Genomic DNA, 17,627 nt, shown 5'->3' on the forward strand with positions numbered 1-17,627 from the left:
GAAGGAAAAGAAAATAATCTTTCGTAATATTTTTAGAAAGTGTAAAATTAATAAATTGTTAATAGGATTGTGGGTGTTAGCAACACTGCTCTATAATATCAGCTCAAGTACCTGGCCTTTAGAATAATAAGTTGTAATGTTATATCGTTCCGCAGGATACAGAAACGTCTCAGAACAATTTAAAATTAGTTCACCGCAGAGTTAAAGGATATGCAATTTGAATTAATTTGCTAAATTGCTGGAAACAGATAGAACAAAGTAACCCACTGTCCTTTTACCCTCTCGGACATACTTTTCTATTCAGTCCAGACAGACAGAGAAATAAAAACTACTGCACATCCCCAGAGCTGTGAATATTCCGATGGAATTAATACAAGCAGGCTTTGTCATGTTCCCAGTGGGAATATCTGTAAAATTAAACTGCCCTTAAATTTGGTACTAATGAGCAAGACCAGCATATGTGAAAAATGAAAATGTCACGTTGGTGTGCCAATGGTTAATCTTATAAAATCATGAGGTTCAAGTGAATTTTTAAGGTAATCCAGTGCTGTTGCTGATTGCAAATTACAACATTAAAGAAGCCAGACTGGGAATTCCTGGGTCATCGATGCAGTGTATGTGCTTAAGGGCAGGAGTTACCCCTGCTAAAATCGGGATCATAAGAAGAGGCTTAGGCTGGTGCTACAGAAAAGAAAAGGCAAGCAGCTAGTTTTTCGGAAGCTGATGTAGAAATGCTGCTGGCGCACTATAACGGTTGAAGTACCAGGAAAGAAGCCACGACATTCAACAGCATAGCTTGTGTGTAAAGAGGTGGCCTTGGCTGTGATTGGAACATCCATAACCCCAACACTCTTGCAACATTGAATGGAGCTTAATGACCTCACTGATTTTACAAAGGTAAGAGTATTTTAGATGAATAAAAGGGCATATTATTGTAAAATAAATGGATATTATAACATAAAATCAAGCATTTCTGTTTGGGGTGTCACAGGGCACCATGATTATTGTCTCAGAAAAAGGGCTCAATTTTCCTGGCCATGTGGTGGCAGCCTGGAGGTGGGGGACAGGAAAATAGTGGGGAGCCATGTTGGAACACCTTAGCAAATGCATTCCCGCCACCGGGGAAGTTTCCCAGTAGTGGGCCACAATGTGGATCAGCTACCTGCTGAGCAGAGGTGGGCAACCAACTTAAATAATTAAGGCCCCAATTCGGGATGATTTAGAGGGCCTGCCAGCGGCGGAGTGCTCCCCATGCTAGAAAATCTAAGAAAAGGAATGAAAACGAATGGACCACCTGGCATTGACCTAGGCACCGGAAACAACAATGGCAAACCCAGCCCTGTCAACCCTGCAAACTCCTCCTTCCTAACATCTGGGGGCTTGTGCCAAAATTGGGAGAGCTGTCCCACAGACTAGTCAAGCAATAGCTTGACATAGTCATACTCACAGAATCATATCGCCATCCCTGGATATGTCCTGTCCCACTGACTGGACAGACCCACCAGAGCTAGCAGCACAGTGGTATATAGTCAGGAAGGAGTTGCCCTGGGAGTCCTCAACATTGACTCCGGACACCATTAGGTCTCTTTGCATCAGGTCAAACATGGACAAGGAAATGTTCTGCTGACTACTACCTACTGTCCTGACCTCAGCTGATGAATTGGAGCTTCTCCATGTTGAACACCAATTGGAAGAAGCACTGAGGGTAGCAATGGCACAAAATGTACTCTGGGTGGGGGACTTCAGTTTCCATCGTCAATAGTGGCTTTGTAGCACCACTACTGACTGATTTGGCCCAGTCCTAAAGGACATAGCTGCTAGACTGGGCCTGTGGCAGGTGGTGAGGGAACCAACAAGAGGGAAAAACCTACTTGACCAATCTACCTGTCTCAGAGGCATCTGTCAATGACAGTATTGGTAGGAGTGACCACCACACAGTCTTTGTGGAAATGAAGTTGTGTCTTCACATTGAGGATACCCATCAACGTACTGTGTGGCAGTACCACCATGCTAAACGGGATATATTTGGAACAGATCTAGCAACTCAAAACTGGGCATCCATGAGGCGCTGTGGGCTATCAGCAACAGCAGAATTGTATTCAATCACAATCTGTAACCTCATGGCCCGGCTATTCACGACTCTACCATTGCCATCAAGCTGAGGGACCAACCCTTGTTCAATAAAGAGTGCAGCAGGCCATGCCAGGAGCAGCATCAGGCATGCCTAAAAATGAGGTGTCAGCCTGGTGAAGCTACAACATAGGACGACTTGCCTGCCAAACAGCAGAAGCAGCACGCGATAGATAGGGTTAAGCGATCCCACAATCAATGGATCCGAACTAAGCTCTGCCATCCTGCCACATCCTGTCATGAATGGTGATGGACAATTAAACAACTAACAGGAGGAGGAGGCTTCACAAATGTTATCAAGAAACGGCTGAATGCATTGGATACTGCAAAGGCTATGGACAATGAAAACATTCCAACATTAGAACGGAAGACTTGTGCTCCAGAACTAGCCACGCCCCTCACCAAACTGTTCCAGTACAGCTACAACACTGGCACATTTATCCAACAATATGGAAAATTGCCTAGGTTTGTCCTGTCCACAAAAAGCAGAACCAACCCAGTCAATTACCGTCCTATCAGTCTACTCTCGATCATCAGCAAAGTGATGGAAGGTGTCGTTGACAATGCTATCAAGTGGCACTTGCTCAGCAATAACCTGCTCACTGATGCTCAGGCCATTCAGCTCCTGACCTCATTAAAGCCTTGGTCCAAACATGGACAAAAGAGCTGAATTCCAGAGGTGAGGAGAGAATGGATCCCTTGACATCAAGGCAGCAATTGACTGAGTATGGTATAAAGGAGGCCTAGCAAAACTGGAGTCAATGGGATTCAGGGGGACAACTCTCCGCTGGAGGTGAGTAGAAAAGGCATTGTGCCCAGGTCCTGGATACAATGTTGTAAGTAGTTTAATGACCTAACCAGGGCAGGAAAAGTGAGTACATTCACTGAGTCAATGATATCCTGTTGTTTAAGCTTCCAGCTCCTTTTCACTCTGTCTTGTTAAGCGTTATCCATCGCATAACTACACATAACTACTCAACTTTTAGCGGCATTTCATCACCTCCCCATTTATCTATCCACAGTTGCTACTCACCCCAATATGATGCATCTGTCTCCTATATCTCCTCAGCCAATGCATTGGTTCCATTGAGTGAATTTTGCTCACCCACAGGTTTGCTTTCTCACACCTTGTACAAGATGAGCACAAAATATTAGAGAGAGGATTGGAAGTGGACCACCACAAATAATCCATATCATTGATGCAGAGGAGGATGCCATGGAGATAAGTGGCATACATGCATCCCTCTCAATTGGAGATGAAGAGACAGGGAGCTTGCAGATAGCTGGTGACACAATTAAAACAACTCTGCCATATATGTTTACTTAGTTTCATCAATGACTGAACAGTAAAAAAACTGAGTCTGGTGATTGTCAAAGTTGTGACTTTGGTATGGCTAAATCATTTCACTTTCCTTTGTCTTCGAAAGCCTTCATATGGACAGCAAGTAGTATAAGACATTCGTGAGGTAGATTCCTCGGCGGGCTTCCTTCCTTCTGATGGTGCTCCATCACAGGACAGACTGCCATGCAGCAGCACAAATACTTACGATTCACACCTCATAAGTGAGCACAAGCAGACACTGGTGGCAGGAACAGCTATGGAGAGGCCACATTGTGTGTTGCAATGCTCTTTAAGCTTGGCTTATCTGGACACAGATGCTGAACCCTGGGCAGCTATCATTGTGGAAAAATGTTGAGATCCATCAGCAACTTAGCCAGGTACTGACCGACTTGCCATGCACACTATCCACAATAATGGAGCGGATGGAGAAGTCCAACATTACTGCATTGCCAGAACATCTATAATGGGGAAAGTGACCTCCACCAGAGAGCTTCAAGGACATCTCTCAAAGTGTGTCCATGCTGGCCATCACCACAGCCATGCAGAATTTTTATACCAACTTGTCATACCTTATCGATGACCTTACAAAGTGTCATTGATCTCGATGTGCAACAGAGTGGTAGGTGTGTTGTCGTGCTGGCCCAGGAAAGGGCTGATATCAAAAGGGAACATGAAAGTGGGAATTCCATTCAATGCGTTCCCACTTCTCATCTGTCGATCTCCACCTTCCCCTCAGCCAGCCTTTGATGGGTCTACAAAACCCAGAGGGCATCAGCCAAAAGTATCTCAGTAGTTAGTGCAGAGATCAGAGCAGCCTACCCCGACTTCTCCAACCATTTTTAACAAAATATTATATTGCTCGGGTTTCTTTCATCATAATGGCACATATCTATTAGCAACAACTCCACTTCTTGTCCATTATTGCTTCCCAAGTACCAATTTGCCCTTTCACTTTCTTCCTGATGAATGTTAACACATGTTATGACCAGGAGTAGTTGAAGGACTGTTTAGTAGCCAAGTGGGGGCAGGTGGGGGGAGGGGGGGTTGTGGTGTTGATGGTGGGGCATGGTCCTGATGGGGCAGTAATGTAAGCAGCTGGAATGACAATGGGCGCCCCACCTTCATCCACCACCCCCCCCCCCCCCCCCCCACCTCCTCCTGCTCCTCTTTCTCCTATATATTTTTCTCAACCTAAGATGGGTGATGAACCCATCCATCCTCCTCCATTTCTAATTCTCTCTGCTGTGAAATGTGAAGGACACAGCACACGACTATCATTCTGATCACCCTTTCTGGAAACTACTGAATAGCATCTCCAGACCGATGGAATCAGCGAATCATAAAATGATACAACAAAGAAGGAGGCTATTCAGCTCATCATGCTTGTGCTGGCTCTTTGGTAGAGCTATCCAATAAATTACACTGCCCTGCTCTTTCTCCATAGGCCTACATTTTTCCCTTTAAGTATTTATTCAATTCTCTTTTGAATATTACTATTGAATCTACTTTTACTACTTTTTTAGGCAATGCATTCCAGATCACAATAACTCATTGTACAAAGAAAATTCCTCATGTCGACAATTGGCTCTTTTACCAATCATTTTGAATTTGTGTCCTTTGGTTAAAGACCCTTCTGCCACTGGAAACAATTTCTCTAGATTTACTCTATTAAAATAATTCATGATTTTGAACACCTCTATCAGATCTCCTCTTAACCATCTCTGCTTTAAGGATAACAATCCCAGCTTCTCCAGTCTCTCCACAAAACTGAAGTCTGTCACTGTAGCTTGGCAACTGAAGCACATCTTTGACATTCCAATAGATTGTTCGATGTCACACTTGGTGGTCATGTCGCTCTCGGGTTGTGCTCCTATGTGGTTCGTCACAAGTATCATGAGTCAATTTTCAAAGGGATATCCCTTCTCTCTTAGGAGTCAGCTTTTAAGTCTGCTTCCTGGAATGCAAAGATCTGAAATGTTGGACTGCCTCAGTATCATGACAACTCCTAGCAAATCTGGTGTCGACATGCATGAAACTCATTCCACTAATTCCATACCAGCTGCGCATTGATGGACAAATATACCTTGCAGTTTACAAAAGCTCCTGGTTGCTGTGGTTGTGCCCGGATTGCCATGTGTGTGCAATCAATGGCACCATGTACCTGGGGGAATCCAGCCAGAGGGATGAATCTGAGTGCCCACTCATTCTTGGTATATTCATTGCAAGGGGAATCAACATAATTGTTGGCCATGGCAATCATTCCATCAATAACCTGCCTTATGAATTTATGTGCAACCAACAAGGAGATCCTGGATTCATCTCCGGTAGCACCCTGGAAAGATCTAGAGGTGTAAAACCTGAGGGCAGTGGTCACTTTCATGGCCAATGGTAATGTCTAGCCACCAGGTCCAGTGGGGCTTACTCTAGGAGGCAGCAGATATCTGTCACTACCCGACATGACAACCTCAGCCTGCAGAACTGCTCTTCCAAGATGCAAAGGAATCTGAGCCTCTATCTGTAAACCTTGTGTCATGGGTAGTGCCTCCTGTGACGTCAGCTTTCCTCTTGCACGCCTCTCTCCTGTGCAAATCCCTTCTGTGCACATCTCTCGTGCACATGCTGATCCCAGTACAGCACATTTTCATTGCCCTGGATAATGATGGTCTTCCTCTTCTGATCTTCTTTATACATCCCACATGTCTCCTATTCTGATCTTATCACTTTGAATGCCTCCAATTGAAAAAAGCTGTATCCACACAGGCAGTCGCTGCCAAGCGCTTGACAGAGAAAATTGAGACATCGGCTGCAATATGTGAGGTTTTATTCAGTAGGGACGAAGAGAAGTTTAAATACCTACCTGAACTGCTTCTCAATCTCATCTCCATTTCCTGAGCCTGGGAAACCTGTGCTACACACTTTGAATTTTGAGCCAAGTTAAAAATAATTTGCAAATACCTCATTAACGTCTCTAAAGGACGTTAATTGCACCAATAAGTTCCCGCCTGCAATAATTAAATCCTTGACATTGGCAAATAAGTTTCGTACCAGCATCCAAATGCACCTCAGTTAAACCCAGAAGCAGACGTGTTGAAGGGTGCGCTCATCATCAAAATATCATAAGTTTTATCCCACACCCACTCTCTAACCACCCGTCCTTGGGGTTAAAATTCCTCTCACTGAGGTAGAGGTTGTGTGTTCAAGTCATGCTCCAGGTTCTCAAGTGTAATATTCAGGCAGACACCCCAGTGCAGAACCAAAGCAGTGCTGTACATAAAGATGCTGTGCTTCAGATGAGACATTAAACCATGTCCCTATCTGCCCTCTCAGGTGGACATAAAAGATTTCATGGCATTATTGGATGAAGATCAGAGGAGTTCTTCCGATGGCCTAGCCAACATTTGTCTCTCAACCAATACCTAAAAATCAGTTTCTCTGATATTTTATGACTTTGCTGTGTGTGGGAACTTGCTTTGCAGAAAATTGCCTACCTCATTCCTGTCATTACAACAGTGACTATACTGCAATAATGCTTCAATGGCTACAAAGTGCTTCAAGACATTCTGAATTGTGAAAGGTGCTATATAAATGCAAATTAATATTTTAGATGCATGTCACAAGTGTCTCACATCCTACAATACGCTGAAGTTTCACATCCTTGATGGTTGCTCCCTTACTCCTACCTTTACTACAATCTATTCCATGAATCCTGACTAATTGTGACTGTGGTGTCTGGCAACGGTATGGGCCAATGAACACTATGCAGGAGAAGACACCAGAAAATACCAGAGAGGAGGATGTGTCAGCACCTGGCATTTAACAGCATGTAAATGAACCAATTACAACTCTAGTTTGACAGCTGGGCATGGAGAAAATAGTGTCTCTGTAACTTCAGTGTGTTTGTGAACCATATATCTTTCCTTATTTAAAGTTTTTACATATTCTTCCCTCTCTTCAGCAGCTACCAATTGCTTCTTTACAGATCCACAAATGATTGATTCTGAAAAAATTCTGCTCAACGAGACTTTTTTTTTCCTTTAGAGGCTTCAACCCGTGAGACATTGAAAAAGCTTGCTGAAGTCTCCTCCAGTTCTGGCAACGCTGGTGACCACTCACCCACTTTATCACTCACCCTCTCCCTTGCACTCAGCAGCCATACAAGAAGGTATAGATAGAGAAGGTGACAAATAAGAAAAAGGATGCTGATGTGGAAGTGAAGCCTGATGTTGCTGAATTGAGGTGCAAGTCATGTGTGCCCCTGAGTGCACAACAAATGGATGGTCTCCAATGGAGAGAAGGATGCTACTAGAGCATTAGACATGAAAAGCCAGAGGCTTTTAGTTTGAAGAGGTACATGACCGGTTTGGTCACTCTCTTGGGGATAACGATACGGATGATTTCCTCCAATGGGGTTTCAGCTTGTAACCAGAGTATGCAAAGGTGGTCAGTCAACAAGCAGGATTTGAAAGATTTCAAGCTAGAAATGAAGAGAAAGAGAGAGGGACCCCCACTTATGTCTGCTCATGTCAGAGTCCAGTTGCTTCTCTTTTGCTGCAGAGAAAACACAAGCTTAAAACCACAAATGGGGAGGGGCTTGTCACACGACAGTCACTCAGTGATTCAAAACATAGCAGTTAGCAGTATTTCTCTCTTTCAAAAATGAACAAGTAGTTCCTTTAAACTTCTTGGGTCTTAGTTCTTCCTGGGGAATTAGCAGATATTTTGTCTCCCTTCTCACATCCATTGCAGTTTAGGACACAGTGTTGCAAATTAGGTAGCCAACTTATCTGCCAGCAAAATTATCCTTTTAGCTGGTCTTTGAAAAATCTCTTTTTAAAAAAATGTAAATTCAGATCTCCAGTGGATTAAAGAAAATTATCATCAACAAAGCACATTGGCGTAACACAGGTAACCAGAATCATCTTCCAAGTACAAAGGATAGGCTGGTGTTCATCTCTCAGAGGCTGCTTCCTCCCTTGGGTGGGGGGAGGAGTGGTGGTGGTGGTGAGGTTGCCGGGGTGGGGGTGGGGGGTTGGGTGGTGGGGGGTGGTGCTAGGGGTGTAGAAATTGCTATATGTATTTCAGCTGTAAAATGAATGGAAAAATACCAATTTCACCGTACAACAGCATGCCCAATGTGTGCAGGCATTGGTCCCACTACTAAGTTTGTGGGGCCCATGTTCTAACCGTCCCAGATGATCATTTGCCATAATTTTGGTGGAAGAACCATGGAAAACCTGGTGCAGCAATGTAACTGGTGTTTACACTATTTCTCCAGAGTTTCCACAGATCTTCTGCAAAGTTATGATGGATGATTGGGGGAACCCTGACAGAAGTTCAAACTGTTAACTTATTGTATTCTATTTCAAGTCAATTTCTGAGCTAGGAACTGAGGAATGCAGAATAGCATGATATATCTGCTGGATGAAGAGAAGCAGGAGGAAGGTGTAGGGGAAACCAAATTAATCAAGCAGTACCATTTAGAACTACCCATCCAGCAGAATGTATAAACCGAGGCACACTTTCTAAAATGTTTTGCAAGTGCTGTATCTCAGGATGCTGGGCTTTAGTCATGGACGCTCCACAACTCACACAGTTGTAACAGTGGCAGAGAATGTGACCACAGCCCTAAACTTTCATGCCACTGGATAATTCCAGGGAGCCACAGGGAACTTATATCAGATCGGTTAACTATCTGTGCAAATTACCCAAGCATTTACTTAGGCTGTGAATTTCTCACCAACATTATGTTATAAAGCAATTTATAGTCAGTGATGGTATAAGACATTTTTCTAGAATATTGAGCAGTGAATTAATTTATCACCTGGTCCTTCAGCAGATAGTTTCATATCATATGACATCCTTCTGGAGGCTTATGCTGTGTCATCATCTCTAGATAACTCAGGTACTGTCAGAAACTGTCAGATTTGTGTTAATGTGTTTCAGCCACACTCTGTGCTTAGAGGTCTGAGATTAAATATTGTGATAATATACTTCACAAGTCACTTCTGTCAGTTGAAGATGGAATCTTTATTAAGCTTACAACTTCAGCTCTTTATCCTTTCCTTTTTGGCTCGAATTAACTCTGCTTGCCTGAATTTTAGCTATCTCAGCTTGCTTCGGCTTGATATTTTTTCTAACTGACTGGACTGCTCTGAGGAAAACCCAACTGATATGCTTAACTGGTTTGTGGACTTTTCTCAATTGACTTTTCATTGACTGAGCAGTCTGCCTTCTGCTGAATGCCTGATTGCCCATCTTCTGAGTGACTTGGGGAAGAAAACGGATGGCCCTTTATTAAATTTCAGCGGTAATCCCCCTTTTTAAAATTTAAATAATGTCCAGTTAAAGGGGGTTACCTGAGTCCTTTGAACCCCTCCAATGCGCTACAAAATTTTGAAAAGTATGGGGAGGGAGGAAATTCTCCTCTTTGAGTGGAGTTTGGGAGGGGCAGGACTTCCAATTGCCCTATCATAACCATCACAATCATGACCTATTTTCTTTGTTTGGAATTACTACATATGCATGGTGCTTCCAGTGAGATTCCATCCATCAAAAGCCCGCCAGTGTAAAGAGAATCAATGCTGGTGATGCTGCAATAGGGGTTCCTCTGAAAAAACAGTAGATTGAGGGGCTGTGCTCAAGGAGAATAAGTGCCCTGATGATATGAAGAGAAGTCTCACTGAAGTTGAGACTTAGGCCTTGTGAGAGAAATAGAGTGAGAGGAGGAGCTGGATTTTATGCGGGCGCCAGGGATCCCGATGTTGGGCCAGAAAGACAAGGGGAATACTGCCTTGGTCATTCTGGGGGACCCTCGGCCACATTTTACGGTGCTCAGGCAATTAATTTCCCTGGGCCCCAGTCCCGATCCCTTTAAGGATGGTGAACCCACTTCCAAGAGCTGCCAGCCAATCAGAGGGCGAACTGTTCAGCAGACCCAGCAATACCACCAGGAGCAGTGGCCACTGCTGGTACTGCCGTAGGCCCAGGACCAGAATTAGTGCTAGAGCCTTGGTTTGCAGGAAAGTGGGGCGGGCTCACTGGGACCAGTCTGGCAGGCATGGGTGAGGGGTTGCGAGGGGTTGGGAGGGGATGGTTGTTGAGGGTGTGGGGGCAAGGTGTGGCACAGGGGTGGCCTTCGCTTCTGGGGTCCCTCCATAGGCCACAGATTGCCCAAGCAAAAGGACCCCCTCCCGCCCCAGCCCACAGGGTAGCCGCCTGGTTCTACTGCCCGATCTCCCCACCTGATGGAGCTCCACCAGTTGCTGGTAAAACACTAGCAGCAGCAGGAAGAAGCCCTTAAGTGGCCATTAATTGGCCATATAAGGGCCTCAATTGACCTCTGGGCAGGAAGACTGACAAATGGCATTGGAAAGGCAATGGACCCTCCACCACCGCGCTTTCTCTCACTATTTTATGGGGTCTCCTTCCATCCTGCCCGTCCCTAGAGCCCTGATAAAATTCAGCCTCAGATCACTGAAAGGCTCTTTCCCTCTACAGGGGACACATCTCAACCCAAATCTTAACTTTCCAGGGCCTCTCATAACTCTTCTCTAGTTTTCCTCAGGAAACTTTAGCAACCATAGAACCATAGAAAATTACAGCATAGAAGGAGGCCATTCAGCCTGTCATGTCTGTGCCAGCCAAAAAAAAAACTGGCTGCCCAATCTAATCCAACCTTCCAGCACCTGGTTCATAGCCTTGCAGGTTACAGCAGTTCAGGTACATGTCCAGGTACCTTTTAAAAGAATTTAGGGTTTCTGCCTCCAACACCGTTCCTGGCAGTTTGTCCTCATGTCCTCTCTAATCCTTCTACCAATTATCTTAAATCTGTGACCCCTGGTAATTGACCTCTCTGCTAGGGGAAGGAGGTCCTTCCTGTCTACTCTATCTAGGCCCCTCATAATTTTGTACACCTCAATTAAGTCACCCCTCAGCTTCCTCTGTTCTAAGGAAAACAACCCTAGACTATCCAATCTTTCCTCATAGCTGCAACTTTCAAGCCCTGGCAACATTCTTGTAAATCTCCTCTGTACTCTCTCCAGAGCAATTATGTCCTTTCTGTAATGTGGTGACCAGAACTGAATGCTATACTCCTGCTGTGGCCTAACCAGCGTTTTATACAGTTCCAGCATTTATTTATTTATTTAGAGATACAGCACTGAAACAGGCCCTTCGGCCCACTGAGTCTGTGCTGACCAACAACCACCCATTTATACTAATCCTACATTAACCCCATATACATCCCTGCTTTTGTGTTCTATACCTTAGCCAATAAAGGAAAGCATTCCATATGCCTTCTTCTTCACTCTATCTACCTGTCCTGCCACCTTCTGGGACCTGTGGACGTGCACTCCAAGATATCTCACTTCTTCTACCCCTCTCAATATCCTCCAACAGACACAAGAAAAATCTGTCACATTTGGCAGGTGAGGAAGGAACGACCAGTTGTGGTCTCAGTGAGGCAGGGTGAAGGAAATCCTGGTCAAAGAAGTGAAGCGAGGGTAGGCCTCACTGCTCAATCTTACCCTTTTCCTCCACTGTAATTCAACCTGAAAGCAGATAGCATCACAAAGGAAATCCCCCCTGCCCCCATCTCATATGCCTGAAACTATTGATGGTCAAAAATTCTGATAAAGTAGGTGTGTTTTAACCATTCTTTAGCATTCATAGCCGGTTAAACACAACAAAAGTCATATGTACTATGAAACACTATCTCTGCACGCCTGCTGGACTGGTTTCGCAAACAAATTGGCCCAACATCCATTAACGTCTAAAATTGCCAGAACACAGTTTTATGGTAGTTTATTGCTACAGGGTTCCTCCCCTCTTAGCCATATGCTTTTTTTTAGGAATCTCTGTCTGTCTGTGGGACAACACTGTGTCCTGGTTTCTCATGCTATTTTCCAGAATTCATGTTCCAAAATTCATAATGTGTCTCAAAAAACTATTACCATGAGAAATATTCAGCTGTTATCATTTAAGGTGATGGATAAAGGGTAATATTAGATAACTCTTTTCCCATTTCTAAATTGATGAAACAAAAAAAAATCAAGATTTTTTTGAGAAGTGTGTTAGTGTTGTATATTACAGTGTAGTGTGATGTTATAGATTATGCCAGACTGAATGAATGTTATGGTAGCTGTTTAGTATGAAACATTAGATATCAGAGCATTATAAAATGTGAAGTGATTCTGCTCATTATGCTTGGCCAATGCAATTTTTTTTAGTTGTTCATGGTACGTGGGCGTCGCTGGCTAGGACAGCATTTCTTACCCATCCCTAATTGCCCTTGAGAATCTACTATAACACAACCCAGTTAAACTCCAGAGAATATTCTATTGCCAGTTGTCCCTCACATAAAAGCTAAAACATGAAGCTGCATAACATCTAACAACTATCCATGCCTCACTTCAACTGTAGAATTTGGCTGAATCCTTCCATAGAGAGAGGCCTCATCACAATGTAGCACAAGACACATTGCTACTCATGGAAAGTATTTCTTCATCTCAATGTATATTTATTGCCACTTTCATTCTTAACCAGATATTTATTCAGAACTGTTTGTTATTAAATGTATAGAGATAGAGGGCTGAATTTTCCCAGGTGGATTGTAATCCCCACGTTGGCGTCAGTTCCAGATCAGGAACCCGAAAGTGGCCATAGCGGGATGTCAGACGTGATCTTCCCAGAGGCAGCCAAATAAGAAGCCACCTCCAGGAGCTCTGTCCAAATAGGGACAATTGCTAGGTTCCAGTGTCAGGAAGTTTGTTCAGGGTGGCCCATGGGTAGGATCACCGGCCGCCTTCACAGTGTGGGCACTACTGAGGGGCCAGCAGCTGGGACGGCCAGCAGGGCAATGGAGGTAGCTTCAGTAGGAGGGCAGCAGCTGCCATTGCAGCAAGAGTTACAGTAGCGGAGACATCACTCTCCATGAAGCAGCTGCAATGGCACGCCTTCCATTTGGGGTGACCTGAGCACTGCAATTTAATGCCAATAAATTTATAAAAAGACCTCATATAGCTTGCGGGTCAGACCTCTTGCTCCAAAACCACTTCCATTCCATTTTCAGACTTCTGACACAGTTCGGTGGTGGGAGGCGGGGGATTGGTGGGGGTCTCTGTGCCGTCGGAAAAATTTCAATCCATTTCCAGAATAGGTCCTGATTGCCCTATTAAGTAACCTAATTGGCTACCTACCACTACCAAGTGGGTAGGCGTTGCTGCTAGGAGCCCACCTCTGGAAATGGCACATGGTAATGGGAACATGTCATGGCCAGCACAAAAGATTGAGGAATTTCAGGTGCAAGTTACATTTAGCACAAATTGAGTTATCACAATCTCTTGCTTCAGTTTAAAAAAATCACACGGAACTGGCCATACCCCCGAATAAGTTAATCACCATGGTGAGTTTTCTTTAATTGCATCCGTTTGTGGGCCTTTGAAGAGGCTCTTAGATTTAAGCATTTTTTAGGTGCAAGTGGACTAAAAGGCATATTTTCGAAGCTTTTAATTTTGTTTTTAATTTGCTGCAAAGCTCTTACTGTACACAAATAAAAGTAATAAATGGTGCTGTATAGTTAGTTTTAGTGTATGTTCCTACTTTTAAGATATGAGCTTTATTCAATGTGGAATCTTTGAAATTGACTTTTCCTTTAAAAGTGGACAATGTGCTGCAAAATGGCCAGTGAAGCTCAGATGATCTGACCTGTGTATTTAAAAATTGCCTTACTGTCTTGAAAGGACAAAAAGATACATTCCAGACAAAGAGGTGTCAACTGCACCCATCCTGAAAACATCAAGAGACATTCCAGAATTGAATGGATTTCTTCTGAGATAAAGAATGTGTGAAATAGACACATCAGGCTGGATTTTAACAAGCCCATGACATTGGACAATCCGTGGTGGGCAGTTCGGAATATGAGTCTGGCAGCGGCCCAACACGGAGGCTGAAACCAGGAGGGCCTACCACACCTTGAACTATTATCCTTTATTTTCTATCTACCTTCTCTTGAAAGTGCATGTGAGAGTGAATGCGTGTGTCAGTGGTGTTGCGAACATTTTGCGGAATGAGTAAATAGTCAATTTTCGATTTTAAATCTACAAGAAAACCTGCCACTGTCTGTTTATTTGGCAAGTAAAGCACTAAGGGGTTAGCTCATCATTTTAAACAAAACATCATTGTGGTCAGCTGGGAGGTGAACAGTGGGAACCACTCATATCCCTTACCACCTGTCCATAATATTAGTTTCAGTTATTTAAAATCTGGTTACTCACAGGTGGTGGACTAGACACTCTGATTAAAATGCTTTTTATTGTGATAAACCCTTTTCAGCTGTATTGATAAAACTACACCAGGTTTCCACTCTTAAATATACCAGGGACATTGTTACATGTCAAAAAAATCTTTTTAAATATTACATTCTAATATGCTACCTAATTGTGCTGGGTCATGGAAGATTTTACGCTCAGCAACATGCATATAGGTTTAAGTTGAAAATTAAGCAAAAAATTCAATTCAGTAAACAAGCCCAATTCTGAGTGCAATTTTCAACCAGATCACTGATTGTGCCCAAAGCAGACTCTTTACCCCGTAGAGTATATTTAAAAAATCTACTCTGTTGTTTGCAACCTAACAATCACCACGCATGACAGCTTGGTTTCCTGAGTGCAGCTGGTGCTGGTAATCGGTGTACTTCCCCCTTATTCACCTTGCACTTCCTGCCCACCATATTGGAAGCTTAGGAGACATCTTTATGTCCAAAAGGTAAGTGCTGTATGGTAAAATTTCTGGTCCATCGGGTTGTATATGCAAGTTTGCAGTTGATATTGAGTTAGGGAACACAGAAAATCTACTTCCTCTGGTGGAGAATAACCTTAAAATTGGACGTAGGCCATATAGGGGTGAAATCAGGAACCAATTTTTCCATACAATGGTTTGTGAAAATTTGGAATCCTTGCTCCCAAAATGCTGTAGTTGCTGGGTCAATTGAAATTTTCATCACTGAGATTGATAGATTTTTGTTTGGTAAGGATTTCAGAGGATATCAAACAACGCTGGGTAAATTGAGTTGAGGTACAAATCAGTCAGGTTTTAATTGAGCAGGAGAAGCTGAATGGCCTACTCTTTGATCCAATGAAGTTGGGGGTGGGGGGGGGAGCGGGATGGTGAAAAGAGATGATTTCTGAAATAATTAAAACCTAAAGCCTGAAGGAATAGAGGGTATGTTTGGTTTCTGGTGGGAATGGATATCACAAGTATTGGGATTGTATTACACTTTCTGCAATTGGCTGAGTTAGATTTGGTAAGATTGTACGCCAGTTCTGGTGATTGAGAAATTGTTCACACAAGAAGCTAATTCTGTTGAGGTATCACTTGGACATGAAATATGAAAACGTAAAAAAGTTCCACATTTATGGAACCATTTGCATTGCAATTGGAGATGGATGTTTGCAAGCAATGTTTTGCAGTGAATGAGTTAAACTGCAGCTACATTATAATTAGGCAAGCTTGGAATATGGGTCAAAGATTAAAAGAGCAAGAAAAGGAAAGAACAATGTGGCTACCATATGCCAGGAAATCATTTCTTGTGATCTTACATTGTAAATGTCTGAATTATATTTAACTGTGTAGGTTGGTTATTGTTATTAGTATATGGAAGATTTTTATTTTGATTGCTTTTAGAAACAATGGGCTGAATTTTACCGTGGCTTTGGGACCCGATGTCAGGATGTAAGTGGTTTTCTCCGGCGTACCGAAAACACAGCTCTTATTACAAGTTCTGGACGATAGGGATTATATGAACAGATCAGATGCGGACCCACGTTTTTTAGGCTCAACCGTATTGTGTTTAATAAGATTAACAATAACACTCATAAACAGTACAAAAAAGTACAACTCTGGCTTGTCCAACAAGCCCTACTGTGCTAAATTACCATGGCCTAATAAAAGAACCCTCCCGTGAAATAAACTAACACAGGATCCGCAGCACAAACCCCTCTAAGTTTGGTTGGAACTTACAATCACCCCCTCTCACAGTTAAGTGGTCTTGTGGATGTGTAGGCGCAGGCAATATTCTCACCCCGATTGCCCGTTGTCTTGCTTGCAACTTCTTCCTGTACATCTCACTCCTGGTTCCATACTGCTGACACAATATCCAAGTTTCAGTTTGAGTCGAGGTCCGTTGATGAGGGATGAAGAGCAGCGTTCAGGTTCTGGTGGTGTTCCGTTGAATCGAGCCAAGCCCCACTCGGGAGACATGCTGTAGATTGATGCCGAGGAGAAGAGAGAAGAGCCAGCACCGGCTCCATATATATCCAAAACCCATCACCTTTTCTCCAGCCAATACTGATCGATGTATTGACTCAGGTGATCTGTCTGGACCACACTGCACCGCCCCCCCCACCCACCGTGGCCTGGAGTGACCTTTGACATCTTTGTGAAAAATGATATTTTGTTTTCCCGCTCCCAGGCCTTGCGCCTGGAGAGACAATGAGTGCTGATTATTGGATGGATGTCTGTCATTTCCTGAGTTGACAGCCCCCATTAGCAGGTAATGTGTTTCAATCTCAAACTGATCTTGCTTAACTGGCTTATCTCCCGGAAGACAATGCCCCGGCCATCTCCTGCCTTCCACCAGTTTTGGTTGGGACTGAGTCGTGACTGTGCTTTATTAAGTTACCTCTCGAGGTATTGTTCCCAGTAATCGTGTTAGATGGTGATGACATCAGTTGGCCTGGGCTCCCTTCCACCCAGCCTGTCAGTGTAAAATGTCTGTTTGCATATGAATGCACCTTAGGTTAGCCTGGCTCGAAATTCCTGCCAGTCAATCCTATTCCCTAAGCCACACCCACAAGTTTGCCAAACAGTACAGTTCTTTATTGGGGTTTTGGATTTAAAATATGATTCATGAAAATGGCCAGAAAGCTGGTGCTACAAGGGCAAAAAGCGGGTGCCAACTTCACACTTGCTGGCAGCAGGATCAGCTTAGCAATTTTACCGCATGCAGCTCCCTGCTACTTTACCTGTCCCCCGCCTCCAATCCCACCAGCAGGGGGTGGTAAAATTCAGCCCATAATGTTTTTCACATAGCAGAGGGAATATTATTTCCTTGCATGTATTTCTACACAATATTAACAAAGAAAAGCAAAAAGTACGC

The sequence above is a fragment of the Heterodontus francisci genome, chromosome 6 (assembly GCF_036365525.1).
Source record: "Heterodontus francisci isolate sHetFra1 chromosome 6, sHetFra1.hap1, whole genome shotgun sequence".
Taxonomy (NCBI): Eukaryota; Metazoa; Chordata; class Chondrichthyes; order Heterodontiformes; family Heterodontidae; genus Heterodontus; species Heterodontus francisci.